This window comes from Protopterus annectens, chromosome 7.part0 (assembly GCF_019279795.1).
Source record: "Protopterus annectens isolate FY-2018-M chromosome 7.part0, PAN1.0, whole genome shotgun sequence".
Lineage (NCBI taxonomy): Eukaryota > Metazoa > Chordata > Ceratodontiformes > Protopteridae > Protopterus > Protopterus annectens.
The window spans coordinates 1,601,670,924-1,601,687,141 of record NC_056739.1 but is presented as its reverse complement, the minus strand read 5'-3'; the positions used below and the strand labels follow the sequence as shown (position 1 = coordinate 1,601,687,141).

The window sequence follows — 16,218 nt, the reverse complement described above, 5'->3', positions numbered from 1 at the left end:
CATGTTGCCCTGCTCAGTCTAGTAGGTCCTGCAATGGCTGTCTGAATGCACTCTTTTTCTCACTATCACAACCCTTCTGTGGGGCATAGGCTGAGATTATGAATGCTGCCCTATCATTACAATGGAGTGTGATTGCCATGAGTCTGTCATCACCTTCTGAAGCCTCTCTCTCAACACAATAACCACACCATTTCTGGTCTGTCCTTCTCCTGTGTAGTGGACTCTGGATCCCAAGCCACGTGGCTTTGCTGCACTGCTCTTCCATCTTGTCTCTAGGATACAAAGGATGCCCAGTCTCCCCTCTACCATCATGTCATCCACTACCAAGCTACATCCTGTCAGTGAACCTACATTGAGTGAAGCAATTCTCAATTTACATTTGGCCGGTTGGTTTTACATCCAGCTTTTTCTCAACAGAGCTATCCCAGGTAACTCATGCTGGACAACTGGATGCCGGCTGGCTAGTAGCATATTGGCCCAGAGCTGTTAGGCTGTATGATGAGTGCACAATGCCCAATACAGAAACATAAACCCTTAAAAAATCCCACTATTACTTAATTGTTAGAAACAGATCCCAATTAATGTCTCTCACAGAAATTGGAAATTATGTTAATACCATTGAGTGGTTTAGCTACTTAAGCTTCATTAGTATACCTCTCAACCATTCCAAATTCCTCTGTATTTACTAGTTTTGAGAGCAAAATAATGGAGTGCCATGAATTTCTGAGTGGCCCTTTTAATTCACGATTTTTTTTTAACAAGATTCAGCTGACGTCATCACACATCAGCTCTGTGAGGCAGTCTGCAACAGCCTGTAGGAGAAGGTGATTAGATCAGTAGGCACCTGTTTGGATTTGGAAATCTGAAATTGCAGGGCAGCACAGCAGCAGGACATGCAGCAGCGAGCAGCATGGTTTACATTTACAGTTTACATTAAGTTCTGCCAAGTGCCCAAGCACTTCTGCAGTACAGAAAGTTCAGTCCACACTCCTAGTCCCCGCCAGGATGAGAAAAGTTACTTTCCGGTTGCTTGACTTCTGGCTTCAGGTAAGAAAAAAAAGAAAAGAAAAAAAGTTATGTATGCCTTATGGTATTGCCTAGAAACTGTCTGCATGGAGTCGATAGCACTACAGATCAGATGAAATGCAAGTACTTTTGAGCCTGCATTGCAGATTATATCAAGACAAGTGGCTGCTAAACACTAGAAATAACTGATGTTATTTGTTCCACTTTGTTAAACTGTTGATGTCCGTTGATGTAAAAACAAGGTGAAAAGAAATGAAGGGTTAAGGAGGAACTTCAGCAGGCTTGAGTACAGGGAATGCACAGCTGTTAAATAAAACAGCAATCATTTAGTAAGTGTGTCATACTGATTTTATTTTGGTTTCTATTTGGCAAATAGTTTTAATTGTATTCAGTTTAGCTCAGAACAGATACATAGATAGTATATGAGATCATGTTCCCCACTTAAGGAGCCAGAAATGGCAGAAATCTAAATGGGCCAGTTAAGTACTACTGTTTTTGCTTGAAAAAGAGAGTGATGATGTTCTGAGTGACCTGTATGCACAATTTATTCATTTATTTATTTTATTTTACATTTGTTGACCGAGCTTGTCTAATTGGATATATGTCCATTTTCAGTAGAAGCCCGGGGAAAAAAGCTCCACATAAGCTCCAGATAAGTAACATTGTAACAAATTTAGGTACAGTACTATTTTAAGGTGAAGAATACAAATGTTATTCGACAAATAATACTATCAAAGTAGCAGATAATAAGAAAGAGATTGAACACCAAACAAATTTAAAGTGGCACTCCATAAAATAGATAAATGAAAAGCACACTAACAAGTATAGCAGCTCAAGGTACAGTGTTAAGCAGTGAGTCATTCCAATTTATCCTATAGTAGCATAGCAACATTTAAGGTAGCATGTAATAAGAAATATAAAGAATGTCTATATAGATATTTATATGTGATAGCAAGTTAATGCTGCAAGCTGCAAACTATGCAAGTACATAATTAAAAGAGGATCATATGTAAGAGAAAGTTGTAAAGACTAAAATTACTATAGGTAGGTCTAGTCTGTTGGAATTAAATTGTGAAATGTTATGTAGGTAGGGTTCAGAGAAAGTGGTGGAAAGATTAGTCTGGCTTACTACATGGGCATAACCAGTGGTTACTAAGGTATTCTCTGAGTTGTTTTTTGAACAGTTTCACTGAGGAGAGAGATGATAGTTCCTTGGGAAGCAGGTTCCAGGATTTACCAACAGTGTTGGCGAACAGAGAATCATTGGCCTTATTTTTGGATTTGACTGCAGATGCTAGTACTTTGTTGGCTGAGCGAAGGGGTGTCAAATTACTGTAGGGGGTTAGAAGGCTAGTAAGTATAGGAGTATTTTTAGGAAGATAGAGGATCTTATGGGCAATAATAAGTTGTTGAATCTGAAGTTGATTACGAAGTTCTAGCTATCCTAGTTGCTTTAGGTTTTGACAGTGGTGAGTTCTAAATGAGGAACCAGTAGCAAATCTGACAATATTGTTGTAGGAGGTAGCTAGTTTGTTAAGGTTGTTTATTGATAGGTTGGTAAAGATGGGAGAGGCGTAGAGGAGGGTGGAAATTAGATGGGTGTGGGCAATAGCTGTTCTAGCAGTTGGAGTAGGGAAGGGTTTAATCCTATAAAGGGAGCCTAATTTTCTGTTTACTGTTTTTATTGTTGTGTTAATATGTGTGTCAAAGCTAAAATTATGGTCTATTGTTACCCCTAAGAGCTTGGTAGTAGGGTCTGGAGATATAACGATGCCAACATTTGATATAACTGTGAAGTCAATAGGGGGGACCTTTGTATGGGAGTGAAGAGTAGTAGTTTTGTCTTTTTTGGATTCAGGAGGAGGCTATGCTGTAAGAACCAGATTTCTACTGTGTTAAGCACTGCTTGGGTAGTGGCCTGGAGTTGAGGTGCAGAGGTAGCCGAGCATATTAGTGTGGAGTCATCAGCATATTGGATACAAGTAGCTTGAGGAATGATTAGATTGAGATCATTGATGAAAACTGAGAAAAGGAGAGGGCCCAGGATAGAACCTTGAGGGACTCCCAGGGTAATAGGAAGGTGAGAGGATAGATTATTTTCCCAAAGCACAGCCTGTTGCCTATTTTCAAGGTAGGATTTAAACCATTGTAAAGCTTGTGTATCTAGTGAGAGAGACTTAAGTATATTCAAAATAAGTTGATGGTTGACCGTATCAAAGGCTTTTGATAGGTCAATAAAGAGTGCTGAGGATAGAGTGTTGTTGTTTCAGTTATTGTTAATACAGTCAGAAAAGGATAAGAGGGCTGTGGTGGTACTATGGTGAGGCCTAAAGCCATGCTGACAGTTAGCTAGTAAGTTATTTTGCAGTAGGTGGTCTAGTAGTTGGTGGTGGATACATTTTTTCATAATTTTGACTAAAGGAGAGAGTAAAGCTATTGGCGGTAGTTTGAGAGTTCAGTTGAGTTGCCCCCTTTGTGCAGTGGGATAATGTGAGAGACTTTCTAGATAGAGGGTTTCTTTCCTTCAGTAATGTTTCTATTTATAAGGATGGAAATAGGAAAGCCTACTACTGCTGCAGCTTTCTGCAGACATTTTGCTGGTAGAAGGTCAGTTGAAGGGGTGCAAGGTTTTAGTTTATGAAGAAGAGTGCAGAGCAGGGATGTAGGGACTGGTTGTAAATGAAATGAGAGAGTTAAAGTAGTCAAGGAGGATGACAAGCTTGTACTAACAGGAGGTAGTGAATTGATGAGAGTTTGGACTGCATCAGTAAAGAAGGTATTGAAGGCATTTGCAATATGCTTAGGAGTTTCATAGCTGGATCCTGTTGGGGTGGGAGTTTTGGACTGATCTGGGTGGAGGAGTCTGTTTATGCCTGCCCAGAACTTTTGAGGTTTGTATTGGTGGGTTTGCTGATTGTTGTGGTAAAAGTTTCTTTTATCTAGAAGTATAGATTTTTTTGGTAGCATTTCTCAGCTGTCTAAATGTTAGATGATCAGCTGGGTTTTTAGTTTCTCGCCATTTGGTTCAGATTTTATTTCTTAGTATAATTTTGTGCCTTGTCTGTTTTGTTAGCCATGGAGCAGTTTTAGTCCTATTTCTTATTGAGCAGGATGGGGCATAATAATCCAGGATTTCTAAGAATTTGGCACTAAAGTAGGATACTGCTTCGACACTAGGCTATAATAGTTAACGGTCATGAATGGGTGCACTCTCGATGCAATTGTGTGTGTGTGTGTGTGTGTGTGTGTGTGTGTGTGTGTGTGTGTAAGTATCATATATGCTGGTGCATTTGGGAAATGGGGAGCAGTGTTTCTCTAGCCAAATGGGAGAATGGAAAATTGTGTTTCATGCTATGCCAAGAACACAGAGTGGAGCGTGACATTAGGGTGCCAAGATTTTTATTTATTCCATGATGTGCACCCACTAATTACTTTAATAATTTATTTTCACATGCATTTTTATTAATTTTTGTGATGTTCTGTTTTGACTACCTTGTTTATCTTTGTTTATTGATGCAGTTGTCATTTTGTTATAATACGACTTAATAAAGATGAAATTGAAGCAAAGTGGTACCAGAAGTCTGGCTTGACATTTTTAATGTTAATGTGTGCTGCAACCTTTTCTGAAATGGCACTTACCCTAGCTGTGTTACTTGTCACATGAAAGAGTAAAAGGAACATTAATTTCTCAGGTAGTTAAAACTGCTTTCATTTGTTGTAAATAACTCAACCTTGGCTTTCTTTGATTAATAGTAATGCCAATAGATATTGCCCCTGAAGAGCAGCTGGTTAGTGTGCACCCAAGGTACTGTGCCTAGTCCTCAGTTACTATCTCTCATCCGGCTGGGTAAGCCTTTAAAAAGGCTTTTGGAGAGGTAACCAATGCCAAGGATGTTGTAATTGGCCTTTGAAAAAGGCTGTTGTTTTTGGCCTTTAAAAAGGCCTATTAGTGGATAGCCTTTAAACTGGTCCTTTGAGGAACATCCTTTAAAAAGGCTGTGGAGTCCCTTTGACAGGATCTGGAAATAGCCTATCACAATATTAAGTAGCCACCAAGAAGGCTACCTCAACAAACCCTCTGTCCAACCTTAAGAAAGGCTTATTGTGGCCAGCCTTAAAAAAGGCTGTTGAGGAAAGCCTTAAAAAAGGCTATTGTGAGAAGCCTTTAAAAAGGCTAAAGAGACCCTTGGTTACAGCCTTAAGAAAGGCACAATCTTTTGTGCACCCTTTGGATAGCCTTGAATTCCACCCAAAGCTTAGAAACCAGTCGATAGCAGACACGCAGCTCTACAAACAGATAAAACATAAAGAAATACAGGTGTAATCTAGAAATCACTCAGACACCGATCTTCAAGAGTTAACGATGTTTATTCCTAGCCATCAAAGCACAGTTCCAGACATGCACATTTTTGCCTTTTTATGACATCTTCAGTACAATATCCTAGTCTCCATCGGGTGCACACTAACCAGCTGCTCTTCAGGGGTAATAACTATTGGTATTTTTCCTCCACTAGGAGATCTTTAGCCCACCTCCTCCTGGCTACCCTTCCCATTGATTGATTAATAGCAATGTAAATGTGGTCAGGTCAGAGAAAGCCATGAGTTACGCTAACGTAGCACTTTTACTCTAAAATATTTAGAATATTCAAAGAGAAGTGTTTGATTTGATTTATAGGTTCATAGGTTGGTACTGGGCTATCTGCCCAAAGGCATATATTAGCCCAGCTACGTTGTGCGGGATTCACCACCCCTTTAGTAGTTCCGTAGACCCTTGTACTAGCAGCTAGTACCCTTGGCCCCTATCTAGTAGTGCTGTTGGTGTGATCCCCGGTGTGAACTTTCTGTTACCCATCCACTCATCAAGATTCCTCTTGAAGAGTGATAGTGAGGGGCTCTGTCTTATGTAGACCGGGACCCTGTTCCATAGTAAGGGAAGTCTCTGCGAAGGGAATCTATCCCTCCAGCATGTTCTATTCATTGTTGTGTTGAGGTTTATATCCTTAGAGCATGTAGTTTGAGTAGATTTGGTTTTGCTAAGATGGAGCATGTTCAACAATTCTGGGTTGGACATGGCTCTGTACGTTAGACAGAGATCGCCTCTGAGAAAGCGGTATGCAACAGAGAACAGTCTTAGCTTTTTCAATCGTGCTGCATAGGGCAACTGTTTAATGCCAGTAATCCTCTTGGTTAGGTACCTCTGTGGTCTCTCCAGCTGCTTGAGATGTCTAGCCAGGTACATTCCAATTGGTGCATTGTACTCAATAATGGGTCTGATGAGGGAAGAGTAGAGGGGCACCATTACATCCTTAGATCTTGATGCGAACCCTTTCGTGATCAGATGGGTCACATAGAAGGATTTTCTAACCACTTTGGCAACATGGTTATCAAAGGGAAGCTGACTATCTACTTGGGTCCCTAGATCCCTTATTTCTTCTTCAGATTTCAGGGGATTACCTCCTATGTTGTAGTTTGCATGTAGTTTGTTTTTTCCAAAGGGGATTACTATGCATTTTTTCGCATTTAGCTTGAGACCATGGCTTTGACACCATGCATCAGTCTCATTTAGGCCCTTCTGGAGGATTTCCATGTCGGCCAGAGAATCTATTATAGCACCCAGTTTGCAGTTGTCTGCAAACTTAGTCATCCACAGCCCTTCTGTGCTTGCCTGTACTTCTGAGAAGTATATGCCAAACAGGAGGGGCCCCAGGACAGAGCCCTGAGGCACACCACTCATTACTGGTCTGGATTCAGACATAGATCCCGCTACTCTTACTTTATGGGATCTGTCTGAGAGCCAGTTTGCGATCCATCTTGTGACATAAGGGTTTATGCCCAGGCTGGTGAGCTTATCAATAATACCTGAATGGGGAATGGTGTCAAATGCTTTAGCAAGGTCAAGGTAAGCCGTGTGTACCTCCTTTCACTTATCTATAGCCTGAGTAGCTGTCTCAAAGAAATCCACCAGGTTCAGGAGGCATGATCTGCCCTTGACGAAGCCGAACTGTGTGGGGTCCAGCGACTGGAGGTTCCCAGTCTCTCCATTTATGAGTTCCATAATGATTCGCTCCATAGCCTTACAGATCAGACTGGTCAGGCTTATTGGTCGGTAGTTCCCAGGGTCAGTTGTGGCCTCACCCTTGTGTAGCAGGACCACCATTGCCATGCGCCATTCTATGGGCACATATCCTGTGGAGAGGTTGAGACTGAACAGGGTATTAAGATGCGGGGTTAATTACTTTTGGAGCTCACATATGACACAGCCTGGGACACCATCTGGTCTCATAGAGGCAGTGTTTTTAGCTTTAGATAGAGCCTTGTTAACCAACGTATCAGTAATAATTGGACTTACACAATCTGCCAGAATGGTAATAGGCACTGTAGGTCATGGGGGGGGGGGGGTTGCATTGAACCTGTCAGCCAAGATGTTGGCAATGTCAGAAGGGTCAGTGTGTTTTGTTCCATTTTGTACTAGCTCAGAACAGACCTGAGCGTTGCCATTTAAATTTTTAATGTAGCCATAGAAGACCTTATGGTTATCCTTGGCATCCTTGGCAACTTTCTTTTCAAAATTAGCTTTAGTTGACTTGATGAGGGCCCTCAGTTTCTTACTAATTCTGATCAGGGATGATTTTTCTACTTGAGATTTGGCCTTTTTTTGTATAAGTCTCCTCCTTTTATTGTAAAGTTTGCTTATGGCTGGGGTCCACCAGACTGGTTTCTTTTTGCTTGAGGAAGGAGTCTTGGTTTTATTTGGGATAGCACGGTCCATGCAATCCTGAAGATGCATATAGAGTGCCTTGGTGTAGGATTCCGCATCCTGGATATCATTATCCTTCTGCAAGGGAATAGTGAAGCTTTCCACTTCGGATGCAAGTAGTTTGAAGTTTGCTTTGGAAAGATTTTTGACTATGGTTTCTTTGACTGGGGGAGGTGGAGGGGTGAGGATGTCCCGGGTTATCAGTTTGTGGTTGGATCTGACCAAGGAGGGAGTGATAACGGATGTGGTACAATGGGCACCCATATTTGTGATGACTAAATCCAATATGCTGTCCCCTCTAGTGGGGAACATACTAGTTGTTCAAAGGCATTTGAATTTATAAATTCTATGAATTGCTGAGCATAGGAGTTGGAACATTGGTAGTTCGCCCAGTCTATACCAGGGTAGTTGAAATCACCCAAGATTATGGTGTTGGGTAGGACCTTTATATTTTCCAATGTCTCAAGGAATGCAGAGTGAGCATCTTGGGACATGGTGGGTGATCTATAACCGGCTACGACTTGAAATGTGGTTTTGCCTGCTGATAGTTGTGCATGGATGATCTCTGGAGCATCATGCTGCGCTACTAACCTGGAGATATGGGTATCCTTGATGAATATGGATACACCTCTATCCTTTGTACTGTGATCCGGTAACTGAGGCCAGAAGGTATGATATGAATTGTAACCTGGCAGTGCTGGGGTGCTCTCTTGAGCCTTGAACCAGGTTTCCGTCACTGCACAAACATCGATTTTCTCCATGCTGAGGAGAGCCTCGAGTGTGTGCATTTTGAGGTTGAGACTTTTGGCGTTGAGTAGCATTACCCTTAGTTTTTGGTTACGGTGTTTGGCTTGTCCTTTGAGCCTTGCCTAAAAAAGGCACTATAGGGATAGCAAGAGCCTTGGCCAGTATTCGAAAACCTAGGGGTGACAGGTGCAACCCATCTCTGGCAAAACAGCAAGGCTTGTCTATCATGTCATCCCAGGCAGACAGACATTGGATCCCCTTAGAATGACACCAGAAGCTTAGCCAATTGTTGAATTTTGTCTTTGTATTGTGGTATCATTCTAGGTGAAGGTAGTATGCTACTCAAGGTCAGGGTCATACCAGCCTGGGCTACATGATCAGTGAGCTCCTCAATGTCTCTTTTCATGTAGTCCAGGGAGGTACGTCTTAGATCATTCACACCAGCATGTACAATGACAGTGTCATACTTGTACGGGTTCTGGAGTGACCTAAGTGCCTGTGTTATGTGACGGATCCGAGCCCCCGACAGGCAGCTAACAGTAACCTTCTCCTTGTTCAGCCTGGTGAGTGGAACATCCGTGTGCCTTACTATAGAGTCCCCTATTACTAGCGTGTTAGGTATGGTGTTTTGCCTTAAGGGCTGTTGTGAGGCACACTGCTGAGGTGAATTATGTGTTTTCTGGCTTGTGTTTGGGGGTGCAGGTTGCTTGCTTGTCTGCTTTGGAGGGCACTGTTTCTTTTTCAGATTGGTACCTAGTGCCTCCAAATATGTTTTTGTGTATTTATGCGTATGTTTTGCCTGTGCTTGTTTTGTAGATTCATGTAGATTCATGTGTGACAGGTGGTGTGATGCATGTGTCCCTTATCCTCTTGACTGTCTGTTACAGTCATGGGTTGAGAGCGCTTAGCCTCCAGTCTGGCTGTGTATTTGCATCTCTCACAAGTGTTTGCATCTAGAGGTAAGAGGAGATGGTAGTCTGTATACATGAGGCAGTTGTGACATTGCCTCAGGATGCCCAGTTCCACCAGATGAACTGGAGAGTACACCTGAAGCTGACCTCTGGACATGCTTTGAAGAGTAAATTGAACTTAAGTCCTGCGGATGATCGAGGGTCTTATGCTATATTATAATAGTGCTGTCTGGGAAATTTGGAGAATAATAGTGCTGTCTAGGAGATTAGGACAAGTGCTGATTTCTGTTTTGCAAGTGCTGCAATAAGAGCAGCTGATCTGAAGCACTTGAGTTGAGGCTTGCCTAGTTCTAAGGGAAAAGTTACAGTGCATACTTTGTGGGGCCGAGAATAGTATACCCCAGCTAACCGGCCCTGCCCGATGCTGCTCTGTGCGCAAGACCATGCAAAAAGAGAATTGCAGGGTTTTTCCTCTAGTTAAGTGAGGAAAGTGAGCACAAGAGCTGTTTTTCTCTAAGAAAGTGAGAAAAGTAAGTACAAAAACTGTTTTCCTCTGGGTAATGAGGAAGATAGAGTGCTATAGTAATTAGTAGCTTATTTAGTGCTTACAAGTTCTGAACAAGTGCTGAGCATGAACAAGCAAATTTAAGTGCTAAAACTAAGAATCTGTATCTGCACTAGATGAGTTACAAGACAGAAACAATTACAAATACAGGCTTTCAAATCAAATAGACTGCTGCTTGCTGTACATTTAATGTATACTCCCCCCAAACTTTACAGTTTGCCTTATGATGGTATACATATTGTACACAATTTCTGATGCAGACTTTTCGGGACTTTTAACATGGTGGGAAGTTTATATATATATATATATATATATATATATATATATATATATATATATATATATATATATATATGTATGTATACGTGTATATATACACACACACACACACACACATATATATATATATATATATATATATATATATATATATATATATATATATATATATATATATATAGATTCAATTTATAATCTCGATATACTGAAATCTTGAATTGCAGTATCTCGAGACTATAAAGCCAAACATTCACAATATCAAAACCCCAAAAGTGCGAAATTCAAAATCGCTACTTTGAAATACACCCTCAACCACACAAGCAGACATACATACACCTTCCTCCCCACATTACAACAAAACACATAAAAACACAACAACACAAATACACGCACCTTCCCTACATACCCATTTGGGGGTCTGTGCCCCCCACACCCCTGCTACTTATATATACTAACTCTGAGGTCGCACTAAAACGACAAAGACACTATACCCACCACTACACACACTACATTTCCCTTGCACAAACACACATCACATATGTACAAACACCACCACTCTCAACACTTACACACTCACACTCTAACCTACCTTAACCTACACACTCACACTCTTACCTACCCTAACCTACACCTAAAACTTCCCAACACACTCACATACGTTCAAACCCCTACCCAAAACCCTAAAAAAAACAGCACTTGCCTGAATCTCCAGATATATCCACACAACAGCAGGCAACCCATACCCGTAGCACAGTGCACCTTACAAACACAGCAAATCCCATGTAGCGCGACACCACAAGCATGAATTTGACACTTCAAATTCAGTCAAGTGCAGTTTCGTTCAACTGAACTTTCAGCACTTTCGTGTCAAGATACTGAAATTCGAGAATATATTGACAGTAGCTAGAGGATGGTGTGCTTTGTCAAGAGACAAAATAAATTAGAGCTTATTTAATTTGTATTTATTTAAATTTTATACCAGTTTAGTAGTTAGAATTCATTCGTTTTGTTTTTTTTACACAAATTGTATTTATTTTAATTTTATGAGTGTAGCAGTTAATTTTATTTTTATAACAGGAATTTTTTTAGTTTTATACAAGTTCAAATGTTAATATAACTAAAACACTATTATTGTGATTATATGCTGTGTTTAATATTGTCTACTCTTCTTCTTCAATTTGAATTTGAATGTGGGTATCCGTGAATTCCATTGGGGTGGGTGGGACTATATAATTATGTATGCTACTTTTATGCTAATCAGCATACATATTGTTGGCCAGTTGTACCTACTTTTCATGGGTCTTTGTCCAGATTTTTCATGTTTCCAGGTTGTAGGCATACATACACCTCTAAAAATGAATATTCTCAATGTTTCCTAGACATCCTTAGTATCAATACACTGAGTCAAATTGTAAAACTAACCAGTATAGGCTCTAATATCCATGAACTGGCCCTTATCAACATAGTACCTCATCTCTGGGGAAATCTGACCACAAATCAGTCATCTTCTCCTCGTGGTACAACTCCACTACCAAATAAGTCTGTCTTTATAGGCTTCTCCAGACTAAACCTACTTCAGCTTGTAGAAGACCTAGGCAGAATTCCAAAAATCTCCCACAAACAGATCCAGTTGAGAGAGATGTCACGTTCATATCCAACTTTTAGAAGCACCTGAATACCTGCATAGAAAAGACCGTATCCACCCACCCTAAATATAATGGTAAATTCATGAATAAACATGCCTGATGGAATTTTCATAATAGTAAATTGTATACCAAAAGAGGAAAATTACAAAAGGCTGTAAGAAATTCACATCCTCCTACTAGAATACAGCACTGAAACATGACAGCAGATAACTGAAGAGCACTTTTAAACATGAAAAGGGAAGCTATGCTATAGATATTGAAGGAAAGTGTCTGAGTTCCTAAAAATCATTGTCTTAGTGTTTGTAGTGTTTAGAAGAAATTCAATTTTACTGAGCTAGTTAATGATTTAAGAGGACTTTTTCTGGAACTTTTTATGTCTGAATGATATTGTTTACATCTGTAAAGTACACTGTCATCAGCATGTAATAAAAGGAAGAGCTGGGCAGGTTGAGGAGTATTTTATTAACGAAAATGGGACAGAGAAAATGGGCCAAGATTCAGACACGAGTCACGCTTTGACTTCTGGATAAGACTTAAGAGACTAAACCCCTGGTCTTGACTTCAATTTTCTTTCTGAGAGATGGCATTTGTCTGGTAGCAATACAACTGATTTCTGTGGCTACCGAGTGATTATGCAGAATAGAGTGCTCTGCAAGGTCAAAGGTTTTTACCGTCTGCAGATATTGCAGCATTTAGGTGACTTCTGTCCATGTAGAGTAAGATTTCATCAGTGGTACACTAAAGGATAGTAATTCAAATATACCTTGTCCAGAAACCTTGTTACTTCATTTGACAGATGTTTGGTATTTTTGTGGATATTGTGAGATTTGGAAGTAGATAATCTTTTCAGATATTTTCCCTAGTGTCACTTGTTCATCTCTAATACATAAAACAGGAAGGCTTGGGGTTTCGATCAGATGCTTTAATACATACAAACACATCAGGATGCATAGCAGCATCATTAAATGCGAATGAACTAGTTAACAAACAGAGCTTACATACACACATGCTTACATCTCAACAGCTAACTACAAAATGGCAGTCAGGCTTGCACGTGCTCAATGTTTATACACTTGAGCAAGCCCTCGGATAGCTTCTTAAAGGTATATACACACATATTGATCTACATCTTCTCTCTTAAAAAGATTGACCTTTATGCAAAACAACGTTAGAGCTAGACATGCATTATTATATACATTGGAAGCAAAACACAATGTTCATGTCCAAGTTGTTTCATATATACTACAGGCTTTAGAGATTTGACCATATCTTGTAGCATAACAGTCGGGACCAAACTTAGCAACAGGGACAGACTGTGGTGCACGACTTGTATCAGGAACTTCTGGATTCATCATTCCTCTGGAACTTCCTTGGGAACTAGAACAACTCGCTCTGAGATAAAGAGCCTTTCTCACAGACTATCTGCTGTAGTATAGGTTTGGGCACCAGACTCAAATGCTTCTGATTCTGCCTAAAAGTTGTTCCTTCTGATTTTACAATGTACGATCTTGGCTTTGGACCAATATTCTTCATGACACCAATTCGATTCTAACCTCCGGATGATTGCATCCTTACCACTTCTCCCTCTCATAATGGATTGAGTAGTTTACTGGTCTTATCATTGTAGGACTTCTGGGTTAGGTGCTTCTTCAACAGATTGGCTTTCACTGATCTGTTGTTCTTGACACATGGAACCAGCAATTGACTGCTGATTGGTAATCTGGCTCTGATTTGTCTCAACAGAAGTCTCTGAGCAGGTGAACCAAGATGTTTATCACGAGAAACATTTCTGAGATTCAAGAGATTCAGGAAAACATCACTATTATTTCATTTTGACTTCTCAAGTAACTGTTTTGTACTTTGCACTGCACATTCTACCAAACCATTTCACTGCGGGTACACAGGACTACTTGTGACACGAGTAAAGTCCCATTCTTCAGCATATCTTTTCAACTGTTGGCTTGTAAACTGTGTGCCATTGTCAGAAATAACTTTGTGTGGACTCCCAAGCACAGCAAAATGGCTCTTCATCTTAGTAATGACAGTACTGGATGCTAGGTTAGGAAGTAGGTCAATCTCAAACCAATTGGAGTAAGAGTCTGCTAACACCAAATAATGGTGACCATTCCACTCAAAGATATCAGTAGCTACTGTTGACCAATGTAGTTCTGGAAAATGGTTAAGCTGAAGTGGTTCCTTCTGTTGGTGTGACTTTGTAATATTACACACTGAACAAGATAAAAGTGCTTACTCAATGTCTTGTGACATAGAAGGCCAAAATAAGAGTTCTCTCGCCAAAATACTAGTTCTCTCGCCCTTCTTCTGGTAGATTCGGTTCCTTAGTGACCACGATGCAAGATAGTAATGTACTCTGGTTACAAGGACTTTGGAACAATTACTTTCAGACCTTTCATTATGATACTGTTGTCAGACAAAATTCCATCTCTGTATGGAAAATAAGGTTGCACTTATTGAGGTAAACTAGATTGCTTTAATGGCCATCCTTGATTGATAAAGTGGTTGAGCCTTTGTAAAACTGGATCTGTGGCTGTGTGGTCTCTCAGCTCATCAAGATGTGTGGAAGAGAAATTTCTCAGTTCCATGACTTCAAAATCATCAATCAAATGAGAACCTTGATTGCCATTCTGTTCAGTGGTATTACTGGGTGATCTGGATGACATATCAGCAAGACAGAGAAGTTTGCCTTTCTTGTAGACAGATTGAAATTGTACTTTTGCAATCTCAGCATCATACATTACAGTCTGCCTGGAGCTGAATGCATTGGCTTTCTCAATATAGTAACTAATGGTTAATGGACTGATTCGATCTGGATAGGTCTACCATAAACATTATCATGGAACCCTGAACATGTAAACACAATTGCCAAAAGCTCTTTCTCAATCTGGGCACACTGCATCTCAGTTTGGGTAAGAGTTCTTGATGCATAGGCAACAGGTTGATCCTCTTGTAGAATGACTGCACCAAGTCCAAATTTAGAAGCATCACAGGAAAGTGTGACTGGTTTGTGGACTTCATAGTATCTGAGAGTTGGTGGACTTGCAGTTCTGTGTTTCAGGACATCAGATGATCTTTGGTGTTGCTCTAACCAAGACCAGGATACATCTTTACATGTCAGCTCTCTGAGTAGTGCTAAAAGTTGGCTCAAGTCTGGAATGAACTGCCTAAGTAGTTGACCATGCCAAGAAAACTTTGCAGGGCTTGAACATTGTCTGGAGTTGGCATCTCGAGAATGGCTGTTTGCTTTGAAGGGCCTGGTCATAAGGATGTACTTATCAATAAATGACTAAAATAAGTAACTTCTTGTAGCCTGAATTTGAATTTGTGTGGATTGAGCTTGAGATTCGCTTGATGCGCCCTTTCTAGAACTTTTCTGAGGTTTCTGTCATGTTCTGCTTCATCACAGCCAATACTAAAGTGTCATCTACTATAATAGCACAAAGATACCCAGGAAAAATTTGCTCAATTGCTCGTTGAAAGACTTCACTTGCAGAATTTATCCCAAATGGCATTCTCAATCTGTATCTGCAAAATGGAGTACTGAAAGTAGTGAGCAATGATGATTTTCTATCAAACTAAATCTACCAAAATGAAATCTTTGCATCTAAGACAGAAAAAATAGTGGCATTTGGCATCAAGGCTGTGACCTCTTCGACTGTGCGCATTGGGTAATGAGGTCTTTTTAACATTTTGTTCAAATTTCCTGGGTCAGTACATATTCTGATGCCATCTGAGCTTTTCTTATGAGCTACCACCATGGAAGATTCCCATTCGGTTAGAGTTTCAGCTGGAGAAATCACACCTTGTTGCACCATTTTATCTAGATTGGCTTTGACTCTATCCTGCATGGCTATTGGAACTTTACATGCTGACCTGATAACTGGACTAACCTCTAAGGTCTAACTTCATAGAGTATAGGTTCATAGGTAGGTACTAGACTATTGGTCCTAGGGCCTATATATGCCTAGCCAAAAAGGTACCCTGGCTTTCACCATCCAAGAAAATTATTTTCCTGTGCTACTGTCGATCAGAGCCACAGAATTGATTCCCGGGATGAATTTCCTATTTCCCATCCAATTATCAAGATTTTTCTTGAAGATTGCTAATGAGGAGTTTTGTTTGATATAGATAGGTAGTTTGTTCCAGAGTATGGGGAGTCTCTGGGACAGGAATCTATCCCTCCAGCATGTTCTGTTTATTGTGACCAGGTTTAGGTCCCTAGAGCATGTAGTTCGGAGGGATTTGGATTTCTTTAAGTGGAGCATGTCC

The 16,218-nt window shown here is 40.4% G+C and overlaps 1 long non-coding RNA gene across 1 annotated transcript in view; it reads left to right on the top strand.

Moving 5' to 3' along the window:
* The first annotated feature begins 837 nt into the window (after nucleotides 1–837).
* The window catches only part of LOC122805867, a 200,943-nt gene continuing 185,562 nt past the window's right edge, over nucleotides 838–16,218 (top strand). Inside the window, exon 1 of the long non-coding RNA XR_006365477.1 lies at nucleotides 838–1,047. This is a non-coding gene — a long non-coding RNA (uncharacterized LOC122805867). The remainder of the gene's footprint in view (nucleotides 1,048–16,218) is intronic.